Source organism: Poecile atricapillus, chromosome 10 (genome assembly GCF_030490865.1).
Source record: "Poecile atricapillus isolate bPoeAtr1 chromosome 10, bPoeAtr1.hap1, whole genome shotgun sequence".
Taxonomy (NCBI): domain Eukaryota; kingdom Metazoa; phylum Chordata; class Aves; order Passeriformes; family Paridae; genus Poecile; species Poecile atricapillus.
The window spans coordinates 4,180,209-4,205,341 of NC_081258.1; the positions used below are offsets into that span (position 1 = coordinate 4,180,209).

Sequence of the window (25,133 nt, forward strand, 5' to 3'; positions counted from 1 at the left end):
CGGCCGGCTGCGGGAGCCGCGGCCCCACGGCGGGAGGCCGCGCCCAGCGCTGCCGCCGCCGGCCCCCCAGCCGGGAGCTGCCTCGGCCCGGCGGGTCACCCGGATGCCTTTTCCCTGCAGTTTCCTCCGGAGCTACGCTGAGTTGGCTCCGCTGCAGCTCCCGAGAGCGAACGCTGTGATCGGTGATGGGCGCAGGGAGAAAGGCCTCCCCAGGAACCCGATTGCCCTCAGAGCTCACAGCCCCTTCACCCCTAGCAAGTGTTGGGACCCAGGCCCGGACGCTTCCAGGCCCTGCCGACTGTGAAACAAGTCATCCGGTCATCAAACAGGTGATGTATCCACAGCAAGGCAGCCGATTCGCAAATATATTTTTAGTTAACGACGTAAACCCATCCTGTCTCACTGAAAATGGACAAAGTTCAATGTGTTTACAAGCAGCAAGACGACAGAAGTTAACTGGGAACTTCATGAAGAGAATTGCAAAACAGTGCAAGGTGACAGGTACCCCTGCTCAGGCTGCCCTAAACAGCTGCAGTGAACCAGTTCTACTTCATATGTTTGCTGAACTTTTCCTTGTTTTGCCATTTGGAGATGCTCCAATACTGCCCCTGAGAACCAGAACCAGTGCTTTAGGCCTTTTTATTTCAACAGTATAAGGTGTGGCTGTAGTATTACTTCAGGGGTTGAGGAGATCCCTACCCTCACTCAGCTACAGACCTGTGCCTTATCTTTTTCTTATCAATTTCTTTGTTGGAATTATTATAATTGCAATTCGCATTTGCCTATCACTGCCTCTTAATGAATGCCTAATGGATGATTGGCCTGAGGAGCAATAGTATCATGTTGGGGATGCTTGGAATGAGAGAAATGGAGACAAATACTTCTACTCTGCTAAAGATGCAGAGATAAGTGGGTCAGTACAAACAAAGTTTACCTGTAGGTGAGATCAGCACAGTGGTGACATGCCTGTTCTGCAGACAGAGTCTATTTCACATGTATCTATGCAATTTTAAACAGCATAATAAATCACACAACATTTCTTCACCATTTTTTAATCTAACCAGACAATTCTTAAACCTTTAATGGACCCATGATTGTAAAATCACTTCATCTGGGTTTTTGAGCAGTAATCCTCAAATTATGGGTCTGTGAAAGCAATAATGAAATGTTTCATAAAATAATTTTTCCTCGGTGAGTCTATTATTGTAATTTAAAAAACATGTCTAGTCACCTCTATATTCTGCATTAACCCATTTTATGATAATTATGAGTAAATTACATCCCTCATTTCCATTAAATAACACCCTTGCATCTCACCAAAACAGTAGACTTTATAAGGTTGAAAGCAAAATGATGGATGGAGACTCTTTTTTTAACAGATTGTGTCTGTGCCACTAACATAAATAAAATAAAATCCACTCAGTTTGGAGTTATACTTTGATGTTCATGTAGGACTAACTTAAAATTTTGAGACCTGATTTTCAGTCACACACTTTTGTGTTCACATAAATATATGTATATATTAGAAAACTGTATATGAAGGTGCATATGTGTATGCTCCAGCATCTATTGACCATGGGGAATTAATTATCACAACATCCACTTTGAAAACATAACCAGCAGAACCCATCCTAAGTGCTCTACTTCAGGGTGATTTGCAGATTATTTTAAAATCACTTTAAAAGCCAAACTAAACCATTGCTCAAGCCAAGTGTCAAGCCTTCATATTCCATTTCAAAACCTGTAATACAGCTCTAGGAGTAGACATTATACATTATATATACTGGAGCTATATAGGTTCTTTCATTAATTTTAATGCTTTTGACAGAACTAGATCACAAAAAAGTCATGGAACACCACCAAAATAAAGTTTTGATAAAGTTTTTTTTTACTGAGTGTAATGAAATGATACTACATTTTTTTTAAATATGCAGTAGAAAAATGAAAACGTAGAATGATACAGGAATGTTGACAAAGATTATGGATTCTGTCAATATTAGTACTAAAAATATTGAAATAACTTGGAACCTTAGCCTGTCCATGTGTGTAATACCTGTCTCATTCTGATTACATGTCATTTTATTTATTCACATCAGTTCCCCCTGTAACCAATTTTTTTAACTATAAAAAGCTTATGCTTCTGTTATGAGCCTCTCTATCTATGGATTAATTTGGTTGAGACTTCTTTAGACTAAGACTATAATTTTAACAGTTTCACAAGTAATTTATGTGCATTTATCTCCTTTTCAGCATGTATCAGTTTCAGTGCATGTACAGATTTGTGCAAATCTGCAAGACTGCGATCCCATATAACTCCCATTGTTCTCTTTTGACAGCCAGCATTAAAGAAAAGTTGGGTAGAAAATACTAGGTGTGGTAAGACATTATTTGTCTCAGCCTCACACTGTTCATCTCTAGTTTTATTGCATCACTGCACAGCACTATCTAGCTGCATTTAATAAGGTTTACATTTAGTGACAACTACACTCTCCCTGAAAGAGAAGAAAATTCTCAAGGGTACTTCGCTGCGCCAACTTCAAGACTATTTCTGCCTTGATCCATTATAGATCATTACTAAACTTCACAGTGATCTGTTTTCCTTCCTCTTCTTTAGGAATTTGTTATTCATGAGTTCTGTGCAGTGCTGAAAAAACCCTGTTGTATTTCACATTCATTTTATGAAATGTGATGAGAATAAATATGAACAATTTGGTATTACAGCAAGGCAAATTCAAATTGTTTGATGGAGAAATACTATAAGAACATCATCAATGTATAAGCATTTTTCCAAAGAGAGTGCAAAGCTGTGATATCCCTCTATGACACTCTGAACGTTGTATGAAATCCTGAGTTTGTATCAAGCAGACCAGATTTTGAGCAGCAATTACATTAGGGTAATTGCTTGAAAAACAAAATAAAATTATTCTCTCTTGAAAGGGTGCAGTTGTCTTTGTAAGTACTATCAAGGCAGCATTAATTGCATATTAGGTTTTTTTATACTTGTGACTTAGCTCTCTTAACAAAAATGAAGGTCCACACGACCTGCTCCATTAAGTAAATTATGTCTCGTTTTTGTTTAATTGTGTTATTGAGATCAGATTTTTGAAATATGCAGCATAATTACAGAAGATGTTTAGAACTGTCTGCATTTCAAGTACTTACAGAAATAATTGGACAAAGTTTACCAGGGTTCCTTAACAAATTTTTTAAGCTGCACTTTATCAATGAGCTCCACAAGTTATTCCAGACACCTGAAAGAAAAAGCCAGGCCACAAGCAGCACTGTTTTATTTCTCTCTTCTTTTTGGCTTTAAATATTTTTAGTGTGAATTGGTCTTTAAAGTATAATCTCAAGTTGGTGCTTTATGTCAGCAGTTATGTCAGCTGTTTCAGGAGGCTGCCATCCATCACAGGCCAACACACACACACTCATTCCCTGCAGCACTCTCCTCAGCTCTTGTGCCCTGGAATCTTCTGAGCACCTTCCCAGTCCCACTGCACAGCGCAGGGATTCTGCAGTTTACACAAGGACAGCAGCTCCTGCACGTTGATTTCACTTGTGACGCCACAGTGAAAGGCTATTTCAACACCACACCACATCTCCTACCTCCCTGGTGACTTTATCTTTTAATAACTGTATCTGGATTGATTTAAACTGTGGTGATGCTGGGTTTTATTATCTACACAGTAGAAAAGCACTGTGAGACAATAGTGAGACTTCGTATCTACTAAGATGCTAAACTGATTTCTCTCTTCTGCCTGTTCCTTCAAATCTTTTGATGAGATGAGTTTGGATGATTTCATTTAGTTTATGATAAATCCTTTTGTGCTTTGGTTATATTAAGGGCTCTCTCTGGTAGCTAGAGTCTTAAAGGATTTGCTATTCTCCTTGACATACAAAATGTTTGGTAAATGAGGGCTAAAGTAACTCAGGAAGTCTCTTCTGCTTGTAAATGATAGAAGAGCAGTACCAAAATAAGGCTGGATCATATTTTAGGTGAATTAATCTGTTTTCAGATTCTACTTCACCTGCAAAAATTCTGAGAAATAACAGGCTCAGCGGGGCCTGAGGTTGTCTTTATTACTTTACTTCTTTTCTACAGAAGGAAATGGAACAAACTATCAATACATTCTTAGTCAATTTATACTAGCTGCATGAGTTACTAGACTTATTTTAGAATTTAAGTAGGAGATCAAACAGATTGGAATTAGAAGCATGAAAGCTTCTCTAACACAGAATGAACAGAGTGAATGCGCATTAAGGCTATCTCCAAGGGAGAGAACAAATATCTTTGCTGGGAATGCATATTGTTATCAGAGCAGATGAAAATAGCCACCTGAGGTTGCTCAGCAATGTGCTCCCAGCCTCCAATTCTGTTAAAAAGAAGGGGAAAAAATTAGAAATTAATTAAAGTGTTACATACAATCAGGCTTATCTGAAATGGAGCATGCACAGAAAAGCAAAACATGTAATTAGGACTGAAGAGACACCTTCAAATTAGTTCAGTGACTGGTTTTTGCACTGTGGAGAAGGGTTGTAAACTACTGCAGTGCAGATGCAGAGGCTGCAGAGCAGCTCCCCTGTCACACTGCCCTGTAGTGTTCCCCCTACCAGCCCAGAAAATGCTCTCTAGTGTAATGTTACCCATTCCACGGGAACAATAATAATTTTTAGAGCTGTCTTCCATCCATTCTTACAACTGGGAAACTTGTGCAAAGACAAGTTAGCCAGAGCACGCTGTTCAGCAAGCTGAGGAATGGTGCAGCAAGTAACTCCGAGCTGGTGTTCTGCCATTTCACCAAAAAGCACTGGGTTAAAAATCACAGCAATACTGACAGTACACTTCTGAACCAGACTGCATGCACTGCAGCAATTCCACTGTAAACTGAATAATAGTTACAGTCTGTAATAGTCTATATACTACACAGTATATACATATATTATATACTTGCACCCAATTGCCAGTTCAGCAGGAAAAGCACAGTAGAGGGTAAGGATAACCAGGCTTCTCCTGATTCATCAACAATTAAATATTTTTTCTTTTTTTTATTTCCTACTACTTGTGTTACCAATAACTAAAATGTAGCATCTCTTGCTAGTCTTCATTAAAATTTGGCCCAGATACTTCCTTAAGGGTTTTATTTGGTTCTAGAAAATGTAATTTTTGTCAAGGATTGTCACTAAGATTGATGTATGGCTTTGTTTCCCTTATTTGTCTACTATAGTTATATTTTTAAAATTCCAATGGTATGTTTTAGAGTATAAATTTCTCTTACACTCATTCTGCATGAAGTGTTGCACTTCTTATTCACTGCAATACCTCACATAGTTTTAAAAGTCCTAATGATTTTACAGTATGAAAGTATGCTCAAAATCAACTAGAATAGTTATTACTGACAATTCTAAATTTTCTTCTCGATGTTCTCAATACATATTCATTGCACAGTGGTTTTTGTGTTCATAAAAGAGCAAATTACAGCTTATTTTCCAAAGCTCTTCTTAACATGAGTAGACTGATAACACAGCAAGAATTTGGAACTGTGTCTCAGTGAAACTGTTCCACAGAAAGAGTGAAAAATGAACACATAACTTGCCTAAAAAAGTCCTTAGTATTACTCTTAGTATTGTATTGAAATTGTATTGTATTGTATTGAAAAGGACAACAATTACGATGTATTGGTGCATCAGGACAATAATCTGTTTAGCTAATTTCACTAAAGACAAAATAAGTTTAAAGCACTAGGAAAGACAAAATGTAACCTGTGCTAGTGTGGGTGTCAGACCTGTACAGAGGCTCTGAGCCAACCAGGAGGGGGACACAGAACATGTCAAGTCCATCACTACTAAGTCATGAGGTGGATTTCCATGACACAGAAAGCTCTGCTTTCGTTGGTGTGTCACACTGGATAAACAAACACTGTGTTTCTGGATTGTCAATGATCCTGCCAGCTATTGACAGTAACAGCTAGAATGGTAAAAACCTGGTAGCATGTCATCAAGGATGGTGGGAAGCTAGGGATAGGAAATTATACCTACCCTGAAGGTTTAATGTTTTCATCTGTTCCATGCTGCTTGGGCTGTTTTTATTATTGCACATTGTACAATATTTCTAAAATTTAATTTCTAAAAAGTAAAATCTGTCTAAAGTGTTTAAGTGAAGTCTGTTTAATAGAAAACCCAGTAATATTTTCACAAATCAGCATGCTAATTCAGACCACATTACAGTAAGGGGGAAAAAAAAAGGATAAGCATAAACCAGGGACAAAACTACTGTCAGAGATTTGTAGAATAATCAGAGCTGCTTCAACATTCAATGGAGTTTAAACCCATGAAAAGTCAAATTTTCTTATGCATAAAGAAAACCCTGTAATCCAATATACCCTTTAACTATGACACAGTCTGTGCAGCAGAGCTGTGGATCCTAGTTGTACATTCCAACCAAAGCATGAAAATAAAAGGAGAGCCTGTGATATATGGGTTGAAGAAGAAGGGAAATTAATTTTAACAATTGAACGAGACTGGCAGCACTGTGGATTCATACACACATAGGCTGTAAGTATGCCTAGAGAGAAGGGGCAAAAAAAAAAGGTGACTATGAGGATAATCAGTGATTTAGATGATCAAAACTGTTTTAGGAGAGCACTTTGTTTTCACAAAGCTTTAACCATACATATTGTTAGGATACAACATCATATGTAAACCAAATGCCTGAGGCAGTGAGATACTTGTCAAAAACTGAAAGACAAAATCAAGAAAATTTCTGCTCTTGCACTTTGATGTTTTTTGGAGGTTGAGTCATCTGAGATCCTCCTTCATCCACATCAACCTCTCACATGGGATCAGTGGTGCTCCTCTGAGCCGACATTCACTCATTCATTCATTTATCCTTGAGGGCAGCAGGAGATGGCTGTGTGCAGTACTCCCTAAGAGGCCATCCCCTCCCAGAATATCCATGTGCCTGTCAATCCAATTATCTCCTCTGGTAAAGGTGCCAGATAGGAAACTAACTAAATTAATGAAAAATATTATTTTAATAAAAATTAGGAAATAAAGAAAACTGCAGTAGAACCACTTATTAATATCCACCAGGGCCTGTAGTGGCAGATGAACAGGAATGTAGCAAAAGGGCACCTTCTTAAAATCAGAATTACGTGAAGGTAACTACAACTTTTCTAAAGAAGTAATTTCTGTACAGAGTTCTCACTCTGGGAAATCTCAGAGCCAATCGTATTTCAGAGGGCATAGGGGAGAATCCTGCAGCAGGCAACAATAATAAAATCAATTTATACATGCATTCTTCCATATGTTGCTCTATATATATATTATACATTTATGAATTCTTTTAAACAGAAAGCAGTCAAGCTGATAGAACCAATGGGGTCACAAATTCTAAATTAGAAGTAGCTAACAGAAAAGTTCTTTGATGTTGTACAGATTTGATAGGATGCCAGGGTAAAGCAGTACACATAGCACAGAAAATCCCCTGATCCCCAGACTGGTGTATACATCTACAGCTATCAGTGTTCAAATACCCTTCATCAGAACACTTTTTCCCATGGCAGCACAGTGTTTATTTTGTCCATGTCAGGGGAGGTGCTGTAAAGATTAAACCAGTTTTAAAACCTATCTGAATAAAATACCCAAGCATTCATTTATACTTTAATTTGTATTCACATTGTCAGACTCGCTTATAGACCTTTGAGATGTTTATAGATTTTTCAGTTGCTATCTCACACAACCAGTTGTTTTGGGAGTTAACCATAATTAGCTTTTATGAATCTATCATTATTCACAGACCCTCTTGGAACAAATGAACAAAAATATGTGTATGCATTTGTCTTTTTGACTACCAAAAATATGGCAGCTCACGTATAATTGTCATGTAACTTAGGAAAACCTACTCTTTTTAAGATATTCCTTTACTATAGTAATTTGCCAGCTTTCATAAATGACAGTAATTACAACAGTTGTTATTTTTTAATCTTACTTATTCCATGCTCTTCTGCTCTAACTACGAAAAAATAATAGTAATTACGTCCATAAAAATGGCATTGTACTAACTCAGACAAAGATAGTGATTCCAAGAGATAATATTTAATACCATTATTTCATTAGCCAACATGGCATTGATCCATTTCCATGGCCACAGGTGCAGCAATCACAAATTCAACTCTTCTTGCTTCCCCTATTGTAAAGAACTGGTGTATAGTGATGAGTTAATTCATTCTCAGTCCTACATTTGCTGAAGTCAATGCCAAAGCAGTGTCCATTGATTACAAAAGGAAAAATCACAAAGGCTTCCTACTTCTCAAAAGCAAGACCCTAGCAAATATTTAACTGCCAAGCAATTTTAAATATTTCATCCTGTGTCTATACATCTACTGAAATTAATCCCAGTTGGAAACAATTACAAATATTCATTGCAGTGCCCACATTTAGCTTGGCACCAACCTCACTGTTTTTGCTGGTAATTTACTTGATGCATCCCAGCACAGAAGGGCTCAGATTTCTGCAAAGCTCTGTCCATAGTCCAGGGCACAAAAAGTTAACACAAAACCCATCAGTGATGTGTAAACCTTGATGTGCAAGCATTTGCCATCTTAATATTCCCACAATGTAACTTTGTTTCAGAAATATTTGCATTTACTGCATAACGTATGCTCTTCTTCCTTTTGGGCAATTTCCACTCCCATGGTGATTACTAATATTCTTCCTAAAGTTCTTCACAGGGAGGAGCAGATGCAGAGCAAATATATGGAATATATGTGGATCAATTTCAGATTGTACAGTACCACCCACGAGCTCTGCAGCCACATTAGATACCATCACTGTCAGGCAGGCCTAAAAACAATAGTGCCAAGGCAGCCCCAAATTTATTTCTGTTCTCTCCTAAGGGCCTCATATTGAAAACTGCTGAAATATAGAAACCAGCAGCAGCTGCATAATCAGTTTATGTGAAAACATTTGGAAACTATTAAGTCAGGCATTCAACAAGACAGTATCAAAAGAAGTGACTAAATCCTTCTCTTAATTATAGTGACAAGTGACACTGAATTTGGACCACAATATCTAAACAACAACATTATGGGTCTTACTAGCACCTTCTTTGAGAGATGTGCTGTCTCATAACAGCCTTGGGCTCCAATAATTGCAGTTTGTGTTTGCAACTACTAATTCATTAATTCTCCCTGAATCTTCTGGGTTTTGTTTCCACAGAACACAGCCAGAGAGAATGCCAGAAGAAATCACAACTGACCTCATGGGGAATAATGCTGAGGAGCACATGAAGCTCATCCTGTTCTTAGGTTCTGGCCATGGCAACCAAGGCAGTTTACTCATTTTAATCAGGTGTCCCCCATTAAATAGTCACCTCATGCTTTAGTTTTCAAAAATTGCAGTCAAAGAACTGCAGACCAGAGATCTGCATATCTTTTCAGCTGGTTAGAGTCAAGAAGTAAAAGTCTTGAGGGTTTTTTTTTCATTCAATATACAAACTTTATATACTCAGCCAGTGTAGATAACACAGAATAAGGATTTGGTTTGCTTTGCTTTAAAGGTAGGGAAATAATAGGATATTGGTACCCTGATCAACTAAGATAGTGCATCAATAAATAAAATGTTATGTTTATTACATAAAGATAACTCAAATGACCTGGAGAAGCACAAAATAAAAGAGCATAACCCATAAGAAGGAAAAAAACCCCAGTGATTCTGTTCTGCCTGAAAATGACATGCAAATTAAAATGTTAAATTAAGAAAAATTTAAGTCTAGTACTGAAAAAAATAACCACTCAGGGCTGGCCAAACAGACCTGAGTCAGCATATTATTTGACAATTTTTGTTACTGACAGTAAGTATTTATTTTAATAGAATTAAAATATTTTAATAATTTAATAATTAATTAAATAAATTAAATAAATTAATGTAATTAAATTTATTTTAATTATACATAGTATAATTAATCAGAAATAAACATTCAGAGTTCATTGAATAGTTGATATCAATAATTTTTTCAAGTATTAAACCATACTCATAGTAATTAGGGACACTATAATAAATTCTTTCTGAGCTATGACCTTCTAGCATATTCATGCAGCAAGATATGTCAAATGAAATAATATGTATAAATGGTCATATTATTTGCTCTTCTGATAGTTATAACTATTACGATATTTTTAACTTATTTTATCACTGGACAAAAATAGAGAAAGACTTCAGATGTATATAGTATACATACTAAAACCCACATTTATTTTAAAAAAATGTCTACAAAAAATAGCTGGTCAACCCTTACATCATTTTTAAAAGGCTGCAATTCAGACAATTTCAAAATATTTCTCATGTTAAAGTATTAACAAGGGCTTTTTCAGAAAAAGCCATCACTCAACAGTTTCCATAGACAACAAACAGCTAATTATAGGGGCTAATTGTGTTTAGTCATTTGTAACTAAAGAATAACCATAAATACAACAGGAGATAAGGACAGACCTTGTTGTTTTGATGGCACTGCACAGTTAACAGCACAGGAAAGAACTACCCACTCAGCTTGAATTGATTCATCTTTTCCTCCCTTCATTATGAATCAGATTCTTTATTGCTTTTTTATTGAATGAAAACCTCACTACAGCACAGTCAGTGGGAATTTTGCCATCGACGTCAAGTGAGGTCACTGCTTGATTACCTCTCCAAATAATATTAAAAATAACCTTGTATATTTAAACCTTAATCATCAATTAGTTTTTTGAGAGAAAGAAAAGTTGCAAAAAGAAAAAAAAGCCAGATGTCTCCCCCAGGTGTCATGTTTGAAATGATGTAAAACAGAGAGGAGCTGCTGGCTTGCTGATCGCTGCTGAATGCATGGTAAATGCACCCTGGTCCTTACAGGATGTGAAACAGCTCCCCACAACCACTCTAGCAGCACATGTACACCCATGCAATCTGTGCAATCTCACATCTCCAGGGTTAGAAAAGAGCCCTAAACCTGCAAGAGTTGTGCTGCAGGTTCCACAAGTCTAGTCTGCACCTCTCTGTCATAATGAAATAAATGTACAGAGACTGCAGAGAGATTGTAGCCATTAATAAATGCCTTCAAAATATACTAAATTTAAACTCATCTGTGGATTGAAAGGTTATTTGGCCAAACAGTAATGCCACATGTAGGAGGCCCTATGTCATGGTTTGGGAGTGATTTAATGTTCCAAATGAAACACCCCAAACTACATGGCACTCCCTCACTTCTCCCTCCCCCTGCAGTGGGACAGTGAGGAGAACTGGAGGCACAGAAATGTAAAGATCACAAGAACTATTTACTGGAAAAAGCAATGACATAAGAAAATGTACAGAAACAAGAATACCAATAAGAGCATGTAGCAAGCAGATGAACTGTTCACATGCAGTTACCATGCAGAACCTTGTGCCACCCAACCACACCCTCCAGAAAACCAGAAAGACACAACACCACTGCAGACGGTGTGAGGTGGTATTGGATAACCCCAGGGTCCTGGCCATGCTCCTCCTGGCTGCTGCAAGATGTTGAGCCATCCTGCCTGGAGCCAGGACATTTTCTACAGCATCTACATCATGCCCAGATGCTCCACCTTCCAACTGCATATATGTGTGTGTGTGTGTGTGTGCAGTTATATATTTACATGCATATATATGTGGGGAGAAGGAGAGTGGGAAGGAGAGAAGGGGGGGAGAATATGTGCTGTCCAGTGGTTGCCACTTGCACCCGGAGCTCACAGCTGGAGTGTGCTGCAATCCAGACTCACTGTCTGTGGTATTGATCAGCATCATTCAGCAACCATTATTATACATTTCAACATTACAAACTGTTCTCACTCAAAAATCAAATCCCCTCAAGGTGAATATCATGGTTCCCCATCCCTCTGCATCACCCACCAAGTGTACCCAGGTCCCTGAGCAAAAGCAATCCCACACATGGGTTTGCCTTTCCCTGGGGTGGGATGAATCCACACTGCCTTTCCTAACACATTTCTCATACACATCACAGGGACTTTATCCCCTGCTGTTCCCCATGGAGCTTTTGACTGACCAGGGCCAGCTCCATCAGCAGAGCCTCTAGTGAAAACAAACCAGCTGGCCTTTGCTCAGTGTAGATCCCAATGTCCAAAGGTCCCACCACCCATTGCTTTCAATGTGGTTTTTAACAGTCCATTGCAGCGTTCAGCTTTCCCAGAGGCAGGTCCATGACAGGGAATGTGAAACACCCACTCAGTCCTGTGCTCTCTGGCCAAGGTCTCCATGAGTCTATTTCAGAAATCAGTCCTACTGTCTCACTCAGCTCTTTCTGGGGTGCCATGTCACCACGGGACTTGTTTCTCAAGGCTGTGCCTCAGACAGTGGTGTGAGACAAAGGATTCATCTCCAGCCAGGGTTGTTTCCACCATTGTCAGCACTGCCTTGGCAGGTCTGGCAGGAGCTTGACATCATCAATTTGCCAGGCCTCCCCTTATTTATATTTCCACCACTGCCCCCACAGCACAGAGGCTTTACCCATTTGGCCCTGCTGGACTGTGGTGCATGTTTCAGTCACAGATAACCCAGGAGATGGTACCTGTGGTTAAAGCCACCCCTCTATCACACACCCATCTGCATGTTGCATCTTTTCCCTGATGACCTGAAGTGTCATGGGCCCATCAAGCCAGGAATAACTCAGCCCAGTGTTGGCAGTGCAGATCCAGCTGAGACACTTTAATCTGGCAGCCCAATCCAGCTGTCTGTTGTTGGGATGTCCTTTGGCAGCCCCACATGAAGGACTTTGACAGCCACGTTCTCGAGCAGGCACGGATGTTTTGCCACAGCTCAGCAGCCCTGCTGGGTTTCCCCTCTGTGCTGCCGACTGCTCCTTTCCCATCCCTCCAGCCACCCCCACAGGGCATTTGCCACCATCCACAGGGCACTGCAGAGCTGGTGTTGGCCATTTCTCTCTTTCAGCCACATCCAAGAGCCTTTCAGCTCTGCAAGCTGACTTGATCCACCTTGTCCCTCAGGAGCTTTTGTGACCCATGGTGCTCCATGCAGCAGCTTTCCATTTTCAGAGTATCTCTGACACAGCAGTGAAGAGAGCACATCGCTTTTCCTCTTCTGGTGGCTGATTGTATGGTGGGGCTTCCTCAGCACATCACCTTCTCCTCCTCTCATCATGGTAATCTGAAATTTTCACCTTCAGGCCAGTTTGTGGTAACTTTCAAGCTCCCTGGGCATTGGGGTTTCCTGTTCAAGGTTGCTGTGTGATCAGAGTGATCCCCTTACTCCCCACGGCCTCGGGGCCAGGATGTGTGGAAGGGACTTCTCCTCTGAACATCCAGCCCAGCACAGGCAGTCAGGGTGCCAGGAGAGGCTGTGCCTCAGTGCCAGTCCCTTCTGATCGGCCCTTCAAAAGGTGCCAGGATCTCCTTCTCAGCTGGAGTGTAGCAGGTCTCAGAGCCTTTGTATCCCCAGCTCCAGAACCCCAGAGATCATTCTCGAGTCTCCCCAGGTACTTTTGGCCAGAGGCTGCAGGAAGGACCATTCTCCTTGGCTGCAGTGCACAGCAAGATTTCCCCTGTCCTGTCCTGACCAGCCCAAGGGCTATTGCATGAACAATCTCCTGTTTAATTTGTTCAAAAGCTTGTTGATATTCAGGACCTCCCTTGAAAGCATTCTTCTTCCAGGTCTCATGGCAGAGAAGAGGGCTGACAATCTGACTGTAACCTGGAATATGCATCCTCCAAAATCCCACAGCACCCAGGACAGCCTGCATTTCCTTCCTGCTGCTTTGTGGGGACATAACTGATATTTTGTTAATCGTGTCCATTGGAATCTGATGACGTCCATCTCGCCCCTTCATTCCTAGAAACTGAATTTCCTGGCCAGGTTCCTTAACCTCACTTTGGTTTATGGCAAAACCAGCCTTCAGGAGGATTTGAATTGTCTTTTCTCCTTTCCCAAAAAGCTCCTGTGCCGTGTTCCCCATACAATGATGTCATCACTGTACTTCAGATGTTCTGGAGCCCTTTTCCAGTGCAGTGGGAATCAGTCTGTGGCAAACAGTGGGGCTGTGTTCCCACCCCTGGGGCACTCAGCTCCAGGTGCACTGCACACCCTCCAGGTGAGAGCAAAGTGTGGCTGCACTCTGCTGCCAGGGGAATGGAACAGCCACCTTGGTGACACTGATGGTGACACCACTTGGCTGCCTCTGACCCCAGCTCATACTGAAACTCCAGCATGTCCAGCCCTGCAGCTCTCAGCCACGGTGTGACCTCATTGTGGCCACCACAGCCCACTGCCAGTCTCCACTGGGCTCATGCACAGGCCAGTGGGGCTGCTGAAGGGTGAGCAGGTCTTGCTGAGCACTCCCAGCTCTCCAGTTCATGGATCACCCCACGTGTGGTGTCCCAAAATCCCGCTCAGTGCCAATTGCTGACAGGGCACTCTTGGGGTGCCCATCGGTACCTGCTGCTTTTCCAGCCTCAGCAGTCCCGTAGCACTCAAAGCATTCAGCTGTTTAATTTCCTCTGTCTCCACAGCAGCTCTCCCAAAGCCCAGTGATGTCCTTTTGTGTCCTTGAAATGTCCTCTCCTGAGGAAATCCACACCAAGGATACGCACAGGGCCTCTGGACCAGTCATGATGGGGGGTTTTGCCATTTGTTCCCAGTCAGGCTCACTTGAGTTTCCAGTCCAGTCACTGTGGGGACACCCCTGCCAGCCCAGAAACAGATGGATTCTGCTCCTACAGCATCCTTGAATTTCCTGTGGTGGTTGTTCCTCCTCTCAACTCCCACACCTGTGCTCCAGGGCAGAGGTTGTGTTTCCATCCCACTTCCTCAGTCCTCTCCGTGATCATCCAAGTAAAACCACAGGTCACCTCACGGTGTGTCCCCTTGTTTTGGGGTGACTTTATGATGGAACTCTATTCCCCAAGCATCTGCTTTATGCCCAGAAGGGCTGCTGCAGCTTCAAGGAGAACCAGGGTACAGGGCTGGAGCCTGAGACCCCAGGGCAGGCTCTGCTCAAATCCTCTCTCCGGGTACTCCAGAGGCACGGACTGGGACACTACATTGTTCAATTTGTTGGATTCAGTTTTTTGCTAGCTTGTTCCCTTTTTTGGTTTATTTTTTTTTGTTTGTTTTTGCTAGCTTGCTGGGTGATGGAGGCAAATCACTTTTTTCTCAATAGGACACTCTGATGTCATTGCTTACTTTGTAAGAACAGATAATGAAAACCTTAAAATGACCCTACAAGCAACATGTATAAGTTCTGCAAATTGCTTATAAATTAAACCATCCATATCAATATTTTCTACAAGCTGCAAAGGTATAACTGGGAAATGTCTTTGTTTTCCAATATGCAGACTTCAGTATCCCAAACAGTTCTCCCCCTCCATCTCCCCCAAAATTCAGAGCTGACACTGTGGCAAATCCTTCCAAGATACATACATCACATTTTACAGCCATGACACTGTGTAGCTGAACATGCCTACTGAAGAATGACACATCACAGCACAGCATGTCAGGAAAGACAACAAAGCACTCCAACAAACTGGGGTTAACAGGCAATGTGGCATCACTTGATGTTTTTATCAAATGTTCTCACCCAAATCTTTGTGAATAATGTGCAGGCAGCAATGCCAGCTCCCAGGCAAACTGGAAATATCTTCCCCCAAGCCTACAGTCAGTGTTGCAATAAACAGCCACTAAACATTTGGCAGCCTCTAATACTTCCCTTCTTTAGGCAACTGCCACTTTGATAAAAGATATCTCCAGTAAGCAAATCTGCCTTCAGGAGTCACTTCACTTCTTCCTATTCACAGACATGGAGGAATGAAAAATTCAGTTTGATCAGGTCTGTATTTGAAAGTTCAAGACCCCAAGCTGGAAATCACCAGAGGCTGGTAGAGTATTCTGGCAAAATATTGCTGCCTGTTTGCCCTGTGCTTATGTTCTGCCCTAGACATGTGCTGTGGCCACGGTTATTAGAGAGGACACTGGGCCAGATACACTGTCAGTCTGATTCATTTGAGCCTGGATATTTTCTTAGGTTAAGTAACAATTAAACTGTTATTGCGGTGAGTTCTGGATACAATTTCACAGAGCAAGCTGGCTATGAAATGCCTAAGAAAATTATTAAGCACAACAGCACAGGAGAGATCTGCAGAATTTCTTCTGCAGAATTTCTTCTGCAGCAATTCTGGCACTTTAAGAATTCTCTAAATTTCCAGATGCTGGCTTTCTATTTCACCACTTCATATTTTTATATAAATACTAAGCTGCTAATATATTATTTCACATGTTATTCTTCCATAGCAGCTTGCTAGAGTCCCAGGAGCTGATTCTCAAGAACAGTTAGTTTTGTGCTCCTAATTCAGCTATTAACCAGGAACAGATACAGATCCCATTCTGGCAACTGTCTAGGGTAAAAGCTTATTAAAAATATACCTATCAGGATAACTTAAGTTTATTCCCTACAGATCCTTAGAGGTACTGCATAGGCTGTGGTTAAGTCAAAGAAAATATGGCAATATATAATCTTTTTCCATCACCTTATGTGCAACTTATTTATTAAATGTTCACATGGTGTGTCAGTTAGACACCAAAAGAGAAAACCAGAAGCAGCTGGAAACAAAGCTAGAATATAAATTGACACATTGCATAATTTAATTTCTGGGCTTTAAAAGTCATTTGGCTCAATCCAGAACTCTATAAAGCAGTTTAGTCTCCTATTGAAAAAATAAATATTCTCATTAGAACACATTTTCCAGTGAAGCAGCTGCTGTTGGACAACAAGAGGAAATGTATAGGCAGGCAGATTCCTTGCTTCTCTCTTTCTCATCTCAATAAATTTGCCACCATTAGGATAAATGAAAAGCTGCTAGAACACAAAATTCTCTTCCAATTACATACTTAAAAATAACTTTTATTTATTCTTCCCAAGTTAATTTGTATGGGTTTCATGAACGATTGGAATTGTGGTGTTTTCTATTCCAGATAGAAAATATTTTATTAGACTAATTCAGGACAAGACCATCATGAGAGGAGGAGAAGGTGACGTGCTGAGGAGGCCCCACCATACAATCAGCTACCAGAAAAGGAGAAGTGATCTCTTCACTGCTGTGTCAGAGATGCACTGGAAATGGAAAGATGCTGCAGGAGTCCTGCAGGATTCTGATCCCCTGACCATCCTGCAGGTTCTGATCACACTCAGGATGATCCATTCCATGATCCTGCAGGGCACTGAGGTCTGGCTGACAGGTCTGGAGTTTCCCAGAGCCTCCCTCCAGCCCTTCTTGTTGGATTGGCATCACACGGGCACCTCCAGTCCTCTGGGACCTCCCTGGGGAGCCACAACTAATGGATAATGGAGAGCATTTTAAGCTTCCATTTGAAGGAGGCAGTCATAATGGGAACATGTCATAAGAAATTGGGTGTTCACCCTACTTTCTTTCAAATGTGGCCATGTGGTTTACATTTGGCATCAATAAAAGTTACAATTGGAAAGATTCTAAAATATTTCTTAAATATTCATCATAACCTGCATGTTACACTTAACCCTTCTCAGGTAATATCAATCATATATTGATGCCATAATCACACATCTTCATGTAAAATGTTTGAGAGATTAAAGTAGGAGAAGAATTTCATCAGAAAAATACTGGCCTGTAAAAACATGCATTACATATATTTCAGTGGATAAACATGAAATAATCTTAACAGTTAATAAGCACCTTCAACAAGAATGCTAAAACACTCCTACATGCTATGTTTCCAATTAACTCCCCTGTTTAATAATTTCAAAAGTTTTATTTGCAAGTTGATTTTCTATCTCATCAATGAGAATTTCTCAGAAACAGTCTAAATGCATCTGTGAATGCTGCCAGCATTATTGAAAAGGCTTCGTCCCAGCATGACCTGAAGTCACTGAGGAGAAAAACAAAAACATTATTTTAATAACACTGATTTTATCTGAAAGCTCAGAGTGCTTCATACTACATTCATTAACTCTCCCAGCAACTCTGTGAGAGCAGGAGGTATTATTGTAATTTTGCAGATGGCAAAAGAGATGAAAAATTAAGAGCAGTGTGTGCAGAGCCAAAGAACAGCTGAGGAGCAAGGACAGGGCTACTCTGACCAGGGGCTCCTGCTCTTTGGAAATTAAATAGATCACAGTTGAGGATATATGGATTTTCAAATACAAACTTTGCAAAATACCAGTAGCATAAGGACCAGGGGGCCTATAACATGCTGTGTTTTAGAGCAATTGATAATATAATTATATAGAGAGTACAACTGCTTTACCTCACTGGATATTGATGTGTTGACAAAGCATTTGGGTGAGGAGTGGGAGAAGGAAGCTTATTCAGCTCACATTAAAAATGAAAAAGCAAATATTTATGCAGACAGCTGTTACTGCCTGCTACCTGGCACACCATGTACAAGCTTTAACACAGTTTTTACAATATTCACAAATTTGTTACTACAATCCCACTTTAGAGTTAAGCAGCCCTCTTCTGGTCTATTCCCAAATATAAATGCAAAAGAAACAAAAATCCCCATATACACTCAACATATACATTTAGCTTAAGAGTCAGTGATTTGTTTAGCAGTTGTACCTTAAAAAAATTTGTAAAAAGTCAAAGGATAAACAATACCAAATATTTTTGGCATGATTAGTATTTTGATGTTTTAACAGAGTTTTTTTTTTTTTTTATCATATGCATTAAAGCACTTTACACAATCCCATTGGTGAGTATTTGCCTTGGGTTGCTCCCTCTACTCTCATCTTAGCAACTAAATATTACCTGTAACAGAAGGACACCTGATGCTTTAATCCTGGGGAAAAAGAAAAAAATCTGTCAGGGAATAGTTTCACTGAGGTTGGCTGGATGGACTGAATAGTCCAGTTGCCTGCTTTGGCAAGGAGAATGAGTGAGTGGTGTAGTGTCAGCTAAAATCAAGACCAAGTTCAATAAGCATAGACACAGTTTCCATTTGCAAATTGCAATCTGCCCATATTTCCCATTTCAGAATACTCAAAAACACCCAACCTTCTTGGAGAGAATGGAATTTTGCCATTCATTAGACAGCACTTACCCTTCCTCCTCACCATTTGCACAAAGGCAGTGTAAAACACTGGAAAAGATGAATGAAAAAGCAGATGGACTCACACCTTTTTAGGCAGACATATTGCAGTTTGAAATGATCCTTTCTGCCTCCAAGGAAAAGGCTGGTAATGAATCTCAGCAATAACTGCACACAGAAATGTTGTTACAGCAGAACAGGCACAGTGAAGTGAGTGTCACATTTCTTATTAGTGTTGATTGCTAAATAAGAGATACAGCAAATCGCTCAGCCCAGCAGGCCTTTGACCACACACTCTGGGCAGGCAGAAAAAGCTCAGTGCTCAGATAAAGGGATTTCATAAATACATACTTAAATCTTCCAAGGTTGAGCCAAAACAAGCAACTGGATGATGTTTTTATACATCCTTCAATCTAGGGGAAAAAAAAGAAATATATGCCTCAGTTTATTCAATTTACTTTAATATTGTCTTATAGGATTAATTCCCATGTAGGTATAGATATCATCTTTGAAATTTGGGGATTTCAGAAGTTGGGGCTTCACAGAAGCTGGGGCTACATATTTCTGACTAATCTATAAAAACAGAGTCTTGCAAAATCCAGAAAAATCAGGTCTGTGCTCATAAGCCAATTTAGATTCTGACTTTGCCCTTCTTCTTCAAACATAATAATAGAATCATAGAATCATAGAATCATAGGATCATAGAATCATAGAATCATAGAATCATAGAATATGCTGAGCTGGAAAGGACCCATCAGGACCACTGACTCCAAGTTTTGGCCCTGCACAGACACCCCAACAATCCCACCCTGTGCTTGAGAGGATTGTCCAAACACTTCTTGAGCCATGACAGGTTTGGAACTGTGACCCTTCCCCTGATGCCCCAGGACAGGGATGTCCCTCCTGGCTGCCAGGGCCCTGCTGGCAGTGCCATCCCCAGGACAGGGATGTCCCTCCTGGCTGCCGGGGCCCTGCTGGCTCAGATCCAGCTCCACTGAGCAGGACCCCCAGGCCCCTTCCTGCAGCTGCTCTCCAGCCTCTCATTGCCCAGCCCATGGCCACAGCCAGGGCTGCCCCGTGCCAGGTGCAGAATCCAGCACTGCCCTGCTCAGCTTCACACGCTGGGGATTGCTCTCTAATTCCTCTAATTTGTTGAGGTCTCCCTCAAGGGAGTCAAGTTTGAGCTTTCAGGCTTGTTTTAGGGTGGCTGTGTTAACACAGAAAGAGACAAGCCCCTTCCAGTGCCATCTTGGCTGGCTCATCATGCCATTCCTGCTGATGCATTACTAAAGAGCATTAACAATTTTTATACAAATGCCTAGAAATCCTTATATTGGTGGTTCTCATCTGCAAGCCAAAGAACAGAACCTAGCTGGAAACTAGCAGAGTAACAGCAGGTACAAATATTCAAAGTAAAAGATGCCTAAGTAAACTCTCTCTCTTCTGCGCAAGAGCTGAGAACAAGTCTGTTTCATTGGTTGCATCCACTTTCTTTTCCCAAATCTTCTTTAATTTTCACTTTCCATTTGTCTAGCTCTTCTTGTTTGCTTTTTGATACTATCAATCTATGGGAGGTTAGTCCCAAGCTACTTCTATTTTTTAAAAAGATATATATAACAGTTTGCAATTATGGTTTACTTTTATTTATGACATATCAGATACTACCTAGCCTGCATTTTTACAGTAACTGCTACTCAAAGAAATTATTCCTGCAGGTAAACCAAAATGTTCATCCTACACATTAAGCTTTATACATTACATTTGAGGCTACCAACAACTGTGATTTGGGTGCTGATCTGAGTCCTGAAAACCTGACCCCCAAATGTGGCTGTCAATCCATTTACTCCCATCACTGCTGTGTGAGCACCAAAAAAGCACTTGAGGATACGGTTTTAGGTTGGAACTCGTACTAATGGATTTAAAGCCTTTTTTATCTTTAGGTTTAGGGATGGATTCTGCCTTTCTTTAGAGTAACACAAATTTGGAATATTTTTGCTGAACCTAATTCCCAAGCCTAACAGAGCAAGGTTTGGCTTTTGATTCTTCAGGATTTCTAGGAAAACCCTTTGTCCCTCTGTTGTGTCACTCATGACGTGCTTATTGCAACTTTCACTTGGAAAAGCCAGGCTTAATGTGACAGCAGCAGATCAGAGGTGAAAGGCAGGTCTCAGTGCTGATGGACAACAAAAATCCACAGCAGCAAACACTGCGTCAGCAGGCAGAGGAAGGAAAACAGGCAATAATAGCTTTGTTTACCCTAGGGGCTATTGAAGATGTGGCAATAAGAAGAAAAAAAAGAAGTGAGAGGCATTTTCCTGACTCTGTGCGAATAAAAGCTGCTGGGAAAACGCTTCCCCGGCCGGGGAGCAGGGGGCAGCGCTCCCCCGCAGCTGCCGGGTGCTGTCGTGTGCCGGTATCGCTGCTCCGGGAAGGACCCCAGGAGCGGCTCCTTCCCCGAGCCTCGGCCGCATCCCCGGGCGGTAAAAGAGCGCGGGGATAAAAGAACGCCCCGCTGGCGCAGGCACCGCTGGGATTCGAACCCAGGATCTCCTGTTTACTAGACAGGCGCTTTAACCAACTAAGCCACGGCGCCGTGCGGGAGCAGGCCCCGCACAGCGCCATTAAGCGAGCAGCGAGCGCCGCCCTGCCCCGCACACACACACCCGCCTCGGCACAACGCACCTGGAGAGAGGAGGAAAACACGAAAATATGCCCGAAAAATCGGACATTTCTAGGTGAAACTAATAGCCTGCCTCATCCCGCAGTGCCTCGGCTGGCCGCGGTTCACAGCACAGGATACAAAGGGAAGGTCGGGTCTCAGACTGTGCAGTCATCTGTGATGATGAAACATTAAACCACGATATAAAACATGCACACCCTGCCATGTGCTTCGTGATCTGCGTTAAAAATGACAATACTGGCTTTTGCATTTATGTATTAGCTTTTACATGTTGTTATCGATGGTAAGTATTTGGATATGGTACAATTTGTAACTCCTTTTAGCTGTTTGTTAGTATAACACAATCTATTCGTTTTGCACCGTATAGCTTGTAGAAATAGTGGTGTGATGAATATTTTATATCTATGTATGCCTTGGCAAAACACAAAATGTTGAAATGCTCCTATGTAACTAAGGGAATGGTGTAATTATGTTGTTTTCCCCCATATCTGGTGACAAACCTTTCCAAGTGATAACAGTGACACAAACCAGAACACCAGAGAAGAGCTGGAGAAGAACTTGCTAACCCCTTATCAGGGAGTGTGAAGCAACAGGATGAAAACACCAGAAGAAATAAAATATATGGACTTAACCCACAGGATGTCATGTAGATAAGTCAGAGTGTAAAACCAAAGAAAAGAGCTCCTGAAACATCAAAAAGCTCACAAAAATGTTTGAATAATGTATGAAATAGATGAATATGCATGTACCTCAGTAATGTAACAGTATATAGATAACACTTTAATCTGCTGCTGTCCCTTTTTATTCCTTTATTAAACTTTTAAAAATTCTAGAGAGTGAACTTTGTTTTTCACAATCTGTGTGCACACACCAGCACAGTGTGCGTTTGTACAAGCTTATTTAGCTTCATACAAGCTAAATACCCAGAAAATGTGCATTGGTTGTTCCTTCAGAGCTGGTGGGGCAGCCACAACCCCAGGGAATCGGGAAAGGATCCTGCCGGGAATAGACCTGTGGCTTTCCAGTGCCTGAGGGGAGCCTGCAATAAAGACAGACAATTTACAACAGCACGTAGTGACAGGGTGAGGGTAATGCCTTCAATCTGAAAGAGATTTAGGTTGGATATTAGGGAGAGCTTGTTTCCTGGCAGGGTGGGCAGGCCCTGGCACAGGGTGCCCAGAGCAGCTGGGGCTGCCCCTGGATCCCTGGCAGTGCCCAAGGCCAGGCTGGACATTGGGGCTGGAGCACCTGGGACACTGGGAGCTGTCCCTGCCATGGCTGGGGTGGGAATGGGATGAGCTTTAAGGTCCCTCCCAACCCAAACCATTCTGTGATTCTGTGATTACTCACTTGGAGTGTAATCAGAACCTGCAAAGTGCAGATTGCTGTGGCAATTTAACAGGCATCCAAGACATATTATAGCCAAATTAGAGGTGTTATTCTCCAAATAACTCCTAGGGGCAGAGCAGCCATCCTGGCTTAGTCCAGAACAGCCTTACAGCTTTCTCATTATTCAAACTACAGTGGTACAAAAGCCAGCAAGAAATGCAGATAAATCTCCATCTTATGAATTGTGCATAATTATCACATTCTGCAGCAAACCTACACTGCACACAGATGTGAGGTCACTGCTGCAGGTGAGAGGGCTGAAAGAAACTCATATAGCACCCAGGCATTAAACAGGTGATGGTAATGGACAGAAAACAGCAATAAATAAAACTTCCTGCTTTTATTAAAACCAGAATGTAAGAATTAACGTTTCTCTGTTTTTTCTCAATTTGGGAAATAGAGAATTCATTCAAACTGGTCCCACCATTGATTCAAAATGAACCAAACCTCTAAAAAGATACTGCTTTTTTTCCTGTTTCAATGGGAAAAATGGAACTCCAATTTTTTTATCTGAAAAGAATAAAGAAAGAAACAACACTTCCAATTCTGATACAAGAGAAATTATTTTATTTATTAATTTAATTATTATTTTAGGAGAATTATTTAGGATAATCTTTTCTAACATACAGAAATTACTTCTGTATTACTAACTACAATAAAGCCAAATTAATTAATCTATGAAACATGCATATTTTATGTGATCTGCTTCAAAAAAACCCAAAAAACATGAGAAGCACAGACTTTTTTAAATGTATGTATTACTTACCATCTCAAATTCTGGGTGGTGTTACTATGGCTATAGAAGAAATGAGAAGGCCTAGCTCTAAAGAGGGATAACTAAATGTAACTTCTTCATTTCCAGAACTGTCCACCTGAGAAAGTGCTGTACCATGTCCCTGTCACTTAAAGCACTAGGGTAACCTAGGGAACTGGGCTAAGCTGGACAACTTCAACACCAGTATTTCCTTTTTCTTTGCATGCTTGCTTTTTAATGTTCTGTTTCTGTGGAGAGAAGGAAGGATGGAAACATACAGATACACCAGTTTAGCATTGCAAAGTGAATACATGTGTTATCCAGGCTCTTTTTACTTGCTGAATAGAAACTCTCTCCTAAAACATAGCTACAATTCCATCCAATGGAATCCTTAAATGAACTTCTTCCTCAAAAGAGTCATGTAAAAACTTATTAACAACTGACTTGATAATGATAATATCTTTATAGCTAATTGCCAAAGAATATACTGTTCTAGGAAATTAAATCACACAAATCCAGGATGTATTCCTGGCTATATCTAAAAAGATAATGAAATGCTCTAAAAACTAGCAATACATTATGCATCTCTTCATCAAACTAGTGACCAAGTAAGAGCTCAGTACTTCTGAGGTTAACTTTTTACAACCTGCTGCATTTGTATCCCATGTAAAAGCTATGATTTTGTCATATATGCCAGATACAAGTGATGTTTACATGTAAACTCTGAACACCATGTTTTAGCTTTGATTTGTCAGACTAATAAAAAAGGGTTCTTCCAACAGGAAGTCAAGAATTTATAAAAAAAAATAATTAAATCACGAGCTATTAATCATGCCCTATCAACACAGCAGTTGTTGCTTTCAGATACTTATTAATATTCTTAGTTTTGTAAATATTAACACATACGTTTAGCAGACACAGTGTCTCAGTTTGAAAGACGGGTGTCTGCGAGGGAAGGTGGGGAGCTGCCTTGGAATGGAAAATACGACCCCCTTCCCTCCGAATTATTATAACTGTGAAAGCGCTGAGCTTTCAGGCAGAGATACGGGGACAGGAGCAGCAGTTCTTTATCAGAACATGTATCTATAACACAGCAGGGCAGCGGCAGCGAGCAGAACCGGCCCGGGCCACACTGCCCCGGCCTTCACCGCTGCGGCTGCGGCTCCGCCCGCGCCGCCGGGGGGCGCTGTGGCGCGCCACAGGGACACGGGGCTGCCCCCGCACACCCGC

At 41.0% G+C, this 25,133-nt stretch overlaps 1 non-coding gene across 1 annotated transcript; it reads right to left on the bottom strand.

Moving 5' to 3' along the window:
- Positions 1–21,599: 21,599 nt before the first annotated feature.
- Positions 21,600–21,673, bottom strand: TRNAT-AGU (transfer RNA threonine (anticodon AGU)). Its single transcript has one exon. It is a non-coding gene; the product is annotated as a tRNA-Thr (tRNA).
- Positions 21,674–25,133: the final 3,460 nt, after the last annotated feature.